This window comes from Hirundo rustica, chromosome 1 (assembly GCF_015227805.2).
Source record: "Hirundo rustica isolate bHirRus1 chromosome 1, bHirRus1.pri.v3, whole genome shotgun sequence".
Lineage (NCBI taxonomy): Eukaryota > Metazoa > Chordata > Aves > Passeriformes > Hirundinidae > Hirundo > Hirundo rustica.
This window is the reverse complement of record NC_053450.1, coordinates 55,670,735-55,678,046: the sequence shown is the minus strand read 5'-3', so window position 1 is coordinate 55,678,046 and position 7,312 is coordinate 55,670,735. Positions and strand designations below refer to the sequence as shown.

Here is a 7,312-nt window from a genome sequence, read left to right as displayed (position 1 = left end):
TAAAACCTACTGTTACTCAAAGTTTAAAATACCATTCATGCAAAACTTATACATATAGGAAGTTTGCTGTCTGCCTAATATTTATTCAAAACCCTTTCCCACTGCAGCTGGGAATGCTGCTGCTAACCACCAAAGACAAGTGCAAAACACTGGGGATGTAGAACAATTGGCATTGTTAAAGGCAACAGGGACAGCTTTCATCCAAAACGTTCTACGCATCTCACAGATGCTGGTTATCTCCCAGAGCTGGTACTGATAAATGATGTACAACATGAGTGAATGCTGAGACACAGCCAAGCAGAGAAAAGGGTATCTAGGAGGAATTCCTTCACAGAAAGAGGCAATACATTAAATGAAGAAAGCAGGTACAGCATTTATTTTTCTTTTGCACATCTTCCTTCTCTCTTAAATTTGGGACTTGCTTGTTTGCGTGCTCTGTTTCAAGACAGAATCTTGGTCGTGACAGCAGCAAAACCTATATTTCTTTGTGACAAGGATGGGTTTATAATGTGACCAATAGCATCTAAAGGAGGTCTTAAAAAGGTGGTCCACTCTTCTAAAAAAGTGGAGTGCACACTTAAAAGGGACTCTGGGATTTAATATGCCTTACTTTTACTCCCCCATAATGGAGAGCAGGTTCTGAGTTTTCTTCTTTTCACTTTAATTTTTCATGGGTTTTTTTTCCAGTTTCAAAAAGTCTGAGTTGTCCTAAAGAGCATCTCTATTGTTTGAAAGGTTGTACAGGTTTTTTTCTAATTTCCTGGTTTTAGCTGAAGTAAATTTTCTTCACAGTGGCTGGTTTATGTCTGTGTTTTGGATTTGTGCTGATAATACAGAGATGCTTTTTGTTATTGCTGAGCAGAGATCGCACAGAGCCAGAGTATTTTCTGCTTTTTGTACCAGTGAGGAAGTTGGGGGTACATGGGGGCTGGGGGGAGACACAGGTGACCCGAGGATAGGAGACTGACCAAAGGGATATTCCCGACCATATGATGTCATGTTCAGTATATAAAACGTGGGAATAATGAGGAAGTGAGGTTTGGAGCGATGGAGTTTGTCTTCCCAAGTCACCATTACAGGTGATGTGGCCCTGTTCTGCTGGAGGTTGATGAACACCTGCCTGCCCATGGGAACCACTGAATTAATTCCTTGTTTTACTTTACTTGTGTACTTGGCTTTTGCTTTCCTTATTAAACTGTCTTCATCTCAACCCAGAAGTTTTCCAGCTTTCACCCCTCTGATTCTCTTCCTGATCCCACTGGTGGGGGGAATGAGTTGAGTGGCTGTGTGGGGCTTCATTCCAAGCTGGGAATGTCACCATGACACCAGTCTCACCTGTCTCATATATTAAACTGTGTAAAGAACATTTGCAGCTAATTGAAAACACGCATATACTTCACAGATGAATGCTTCAGTCATTATCTTTCAATTATGAATCTTGGCTCTATCTATTCCTCAATATCTGGTTTTGAAACCACCTTCAAATCCTGACCTATAAGCTCAATAGCTTGTGTAAGATCTGGAAGATAAAGAACACTTTGAGTTTTACCTCTGCATTATGTCAGATCCTATTTATGGAGAAATATAAAAAATTATAATCTATGGTGACTACAGTGTGGCTTGTATTTAATAGAATAGGCATAATTTTCTCAGAAACACTGGTATTTGAAAGCAGAAATCGAAGAATTTGTAACAAGTTATACCAGGCTCTGATCTACTTCCAGAAATAATGGGAGAGTTTTAAAAAGAGATCGTAGACTTTTATCCACTCAGCTCTTAGGTTCAGAACCAGACAGTGCTGAGTATTAAAGTGTGACTCACTGACACTGATTCAGGAGTCACTGAGGACATTTTAAACTCACCTCAGTGTAGGTGATTGTAGATCCACTTGAAGTGGTATGTTCCAGCAACCATGAGAACATACAGATTTCAAAACCTTCAAAAATTGCTTGTTTTAATTTGCTGTTGATGCTCAAAGGTTTTCTTTAAAAATTGTTTCTCTTTAGGCAATTGCTGAAATATATGGGGGAATGTTCTAATGAAATTTTAATTTTTAAAAAGTTATCAAAAGCTATATGAATAAGTGAAGAAGTAGGTATTCACAAATTGCTTTCTCTTACACAGAAAGGGAAAAATACTTTTTGTTTAATAAAGTATTATGCTTTAACACTTTAAAGGTTGAGTTGCTAGTCCAATTTGTAGTTTTTTGATTGAAATGACTTTCTATTTTGGAATTAATTTCATTTTAGGAAAAAAAGTATGCAAATTTAAAAATTATTTCTTAATTGATGAGATTTAAAATGCTGGAGATTAACAAGTTATCTTTTATGCTTCATTTTTATTTTCTTTGAATTCAGAAATCTTAAGGGCTGGGGAAACTATATATATATATATAATGGTTTACAGCTAGGAATAAAAAAGTGAACAATTTGAGCAAAATTTTTTCCCATTTATTTTGATAGATTTTGTTTCTCAGTTCTACTTCATAATATGAACACAGAAAATATTACAAGTCATGTCATACTTCCCTTGATCATTATCACTATATTCAGTTCAAAACAAGATTAAATAGGTACAAACTGGTCAGAAAGTAATTTGGCTGGTCACTGGAAGAACAGCATTAATCATCAGAAGATAACGTATTCTTTTAGCCCTATTCATTCTCTCTCAAAATTAGTTCTAGAGCTTAAAATTATTCCATGGCCAAAGTAGTCTGGATTTAAGCAACAAAATCAGTTAACCTGAATAATCATAGATCCACTTGATCAATGGAAGGCGTAATATAACAGCAGACTATGGTAATGAATTTTCTTTCAGTACTGAGAAGCCACAAATAGGAGTATGATTTTTCTGTTCCATTTCTGTCAGTAATTATAGGCCTCTATGCAAAATATTACTCAAGTTTTATAATTTTTTTTGCTTCTCTAATGCATGCTAAGATTGAGAAGAGACTCAAGTATTTACCCACTCCCTTCTTTCCCTTCAGTAGTACTAAGGCTGACTAAACAAAGGGGCTTTGCATTCTGGGTTTGGGTCATGACATGATAGATGGCTGGGTCCAATTATCTCTCCTAACCTGGCCTGCTGCAAGAAGGGTCATGTTTTAAAACGTAAAAGAAAGGAGTAAAATCTCCTCTTTTCCCCAGAAAAAGCATGGAGGAAGCTGAGAAGAGTAATCAGTATCTGTGCCCGGTCTTTCTCTTCCTTAGAGTGGAATCACATTGTTATCCTACAGAGGATATCCTATCCTATCACATCCTACAGAGCTAGAGGTTTGCAGATTTTTTTTAAGTCTAGGATACACTTAACTCTTTTTTTTTTTTTTTTTTTTTTTTTTTGTTTTTTTTTTTTTCCCCCCCACAGTGGTGGTACAAAGTCAGCATCACCACAGTAATTGTTTATGATATACTAAAGAAAAGCAAACAATGAGTGAAAGTTTTATGGCCGGCATGAAGGATGAAATCTTTGTATGAAGACAGCATGGGGTGGGAAACGTTTGGATATTTTCCTATGGACTGTGCTATGAAATTGCAAATCTAGCGGAATAATCAATTAAACTTATGTTTCACAGTCTAATTAGTTTTCTTCTGTATTCTGAACCCAGAGTTATCCATCCCATGGAATCAAGCAGAATTTGAAAAAGTGGTTTTCTTCACACTACCCGCCTAGCTGTGCTTAGTCTTCCACTGGATGACTCAATTTTGTTGTTTATGAGACACATACTTGCCACAAATATTCATCTGTTCTGTCTCTTCAGGAGTGTAAAGAAATACCCACATTCGCCTTTATCAATTTGTTGAAGAACAAGATTATTTATTTGCCATACTGTAAAGCTTATTTGCCTAGAAACTTTAGTTTATTACAGTATACAAAAATTGTACACCTGCTTCTACAGGTGCTTTTATGAACAGCTCATCCAGCAACAGTGCCCATAGTGAATGGGATATAATCCCAGTCTTCCCTGGGAAGATAAACCCAAACGTTAGCAGAAAAGTTCAGTTTGATGCAAGTGTACATAAATGTGAATGTTTTGTCTATTTTCCTCACAATAGACTGATGTAAATCACCAAAAGAAGTAAAAGTTGTTGCCTTTTCAGTCCCTCAGATCAATGATCCATGAATAGAGAAGCCTTCAAGCCAGGAATTAGAATAGGTTGGAGATCTGTTACTTTTGTCTTCAGTGGACTTGAAAAATTAAGCCGAATAGGTAGATTTGTATATGCACTGGTTTTCTTATTGTGTTTTGCTTTCTTTTTTTCTGATTATAAATCCATTTTTTCAAGACTTTCTTATATGCAAACTCAGCACAGGTCTAAAGTGTTTCAAATATACACAATAATTTGAATTTTTACCAACTTTACCTATAAAGTTTTACAGTTATTTCAATGATTCATTACAAATCAGATGTTATATTTGCACAACATATTTATTTGAGTATAACTGAGGATAACCAAGTGAGGTGAGTAAAACTGTCAGGTGAGATAAGACTGTGTGTCATTAAGTTTGGCTGTGGCTGCTATTCTGTGCAGTAACCTATCCAGGACACTGAAGATCTCTTCCTGATAGTATAAGTCAGAAAAGTGAAGTCTGGTATTTCATTACTATGATTGGCTACATTTACAAAAGTTCCTGAGAACATCCATATCAGAGGGAGATAACAAGGAGCATAGGGAAATTCTTGGTGGGGATTTTGATTAAAACATTAATGACAATTCTCTTAAGTAAAGCTATATTTAAAAAAAGGAAACACTCAAACAGAAAAACAAAGCAAAACAGAACTATAGGCCCTTTCTTCAAGTCTGCCAAAACATCTCCAGTGCAATATTACCCTTCTTCCATTCTTCCACATCTATAACCCTGCTTCTGTGCTGCAACATAGAAATGAAAAGCTGTTTAAACATAGACTATAGGCCTTGTGTGATGATATCTTTCCACTTTTAAACAAAATAACAAATGGTGATTTACCTTTTAGACAATGACAAAAAATATTAACTGAAAGAGTTTGAAGTATTTAACTCTGTTAACTTCCAGTCATCAATTGAAGATAACTGTAAAATCGTATTTCTGTATTAGAAGTGGTTTTCTTCTTGGAAAAAAGAAGTTTGCATATTCCATTTCCTGGTATATAACTTACTCAGTTACTAGACTGGACTTACTAGTCCATTCTGAATCCACAGACCCATGGAAGGGATGTGAGAGATTCAACCAAAAAAATAATGCACAGAAGACCTGAAAAATTTTGTTGTAATGGAACAAAGCATCTTATCAAAGGTAACTAGAGGGCCAAATTACTTCAAGTATTCCCTTTATTGAAGTACGTACTGCTTTATTGAAATACATACAACACTTCTGTTGTGTTCTATGAAATAATGTTTAGGGAACATAGTTGTTTGTTTTTCTAAACTCTGAGTCCATATATGTGTGTATATACAAGGGTATGTGCTCATATTCTTTTGTTTTTTCAGTCCTACTCACACACAGAAACAGTATTTGGACTTGTGATGTTGTAGGGGAAAGAAAGGTATATCTACCCCACCGAACTTGTTTAATACTTTCAAATTTTAATTTTTGAGCAGAGAATGTTATCTAAGAATATCTCATTAGGCTACAAGAAAAAATAGATAATCAACATAGGATTTGAGGGCTTCTTAAAGAAAGTTCATGCAGTTTGTCAGAAAACACAAAAGCAATATCCCTAGGTTAAACAAAAAAGTGAGATGTCAAGGACATCCAGGACAGACCATGATAATGAATAAAGCAGACTCTGGGTGGGACTTTTCTTAGATTCTGGATTTCAGAGGAGCTCTTGGTTTGTGTGGTCTCTGTTACATTGGATGGACAATTTATCTCATCTTTATTTAATTTGTCACAAACTGCTTACTTAGCAAATCCAGAGAAAAGAATAGTCTTAAGGATAATTATATTTGTTTTGGTAAGGAAAATATGTTCTTTATACACTTAATATAGTCTCCTTTTAATTTGCAAATATGAAATTAATAATCAAAAATGGTGACAGAGGGAGTCCAAATACTCATGATAAATAAAGTTGTTTAAAATCCAACTATAATTTCCTGTGAATATGAAAACTAACTTATTTTTTCTTTTTGAGCTCATCACATGAAAATGTTACTACTTTTTTAAAAAATTGTAATATCAAGGAATAATACAATATTCAATTGAAGGCAAGGAGTATTATAGAAGAAGAAAAAGGTGAAGCAAAAAATTAATACATGTAAGATTGATAGTCAACAAAGCTCTATGTGTGTGAAACACAATAATCTTTATGGCAAAAAGCATCAAGCTGTGGTAAAACAATGCTGATGACTTGTCTTGGCTGTGGTAGGACATTTATTATCTCATTCCCATGAATGGTGTGGTAGACTCACTGGGATTTTAAATTTAATTACTTCTATGTCAAATGAAATTTAGCAAAAAAAGGGGGGGCAGGAAATAATAAAAATATGTTTGAAGACCACAAATGAAATAAACAATTGTGAGACTGATGTTAATCTTTATATTGTACAATGTATTTTAAGTTAATTGCATTTAATAGATTTTATCATGCTTTGACTTTTTCAGAATGTTACTAGGTGACTTTTTATACTAATGATAAATATTTTTTCATGTGTGTGTATAAACATACTTATACATAACAATAAAATATGCTTCATGAATTTAGACTGCTGACCGTAAGTAGAAGTTAATAAACTGTACAGACAACAGAAAATGGAAGGTATGTCAGATCAAAGGTACAGATACAGTGCTTATTTTACTATACAGCTTTTAAAACTATGGAATAATTCCACAACATAGAAAATATTTTTCATATGCCTTTTTTGGAGATAGATATTTGACCAAAATATTGCATCAGTCTGTTCACTCTTTAGTATTTATTATTTGTTTTTTATAACTGTATCAAAAATGGAGTTTAAACATCCCAACTGAGATGTAAAAAAAGCCAAAATCAATATAGTTCTACTTTAAATTTTATTTGGTTTACCTATATTCACTGCTTATTTCTCTCATTGCTTTGATCTTAATTCTTGAAGAAAATCCCAAACTGTAGTGAACTTACAAATCAGACTTTCACTTAGTCTCTAAATGGTTCATCGAAGTGGTTCAAAAAATTCAGATTTCAAATTTCTATCTCCATGTTAGATTCATACATTTTGGTTAGTTGATAATGTGATGTCTGTCAGAATCTCTCTGTTAGCAGACACTGGTTACGTAAAAATAATCTTATTTAATCTTATTTTCATTGATATGAAGAAAGCACTGCATCACTGAGCCACAGACTAATGAAATGTAATGT

At 34.2% G+C, this 7,312-nt stretch overlaps 1 protein-coding gene across 3 annotated transcripts in view; it reads left to right on the top strand.

Moving 5' to 3' along the window:
• The first annotated feature begins 232 nt into the window (after positions 1-232).
• The window catches only part of CDH19 (cadherin 19), a 115,851-nt gene continuing 108,771 nt past the window's right edge, over positions 233-7,312 (top strand). For 2 of the 3 annotated variants that reach the window (XM_040079427.1, XM_058422549.1), the window contains exon 1: positions 249-365. The gene's annotated coding sequence lies outside the window, so the exon portion shown is untranslated. Of the gene's footprint in view, positions 366-7,312 lie in introns of all 3 variants that reach the window. The other variant, XM_040079435.2, reaches the window with a different exon arrangement.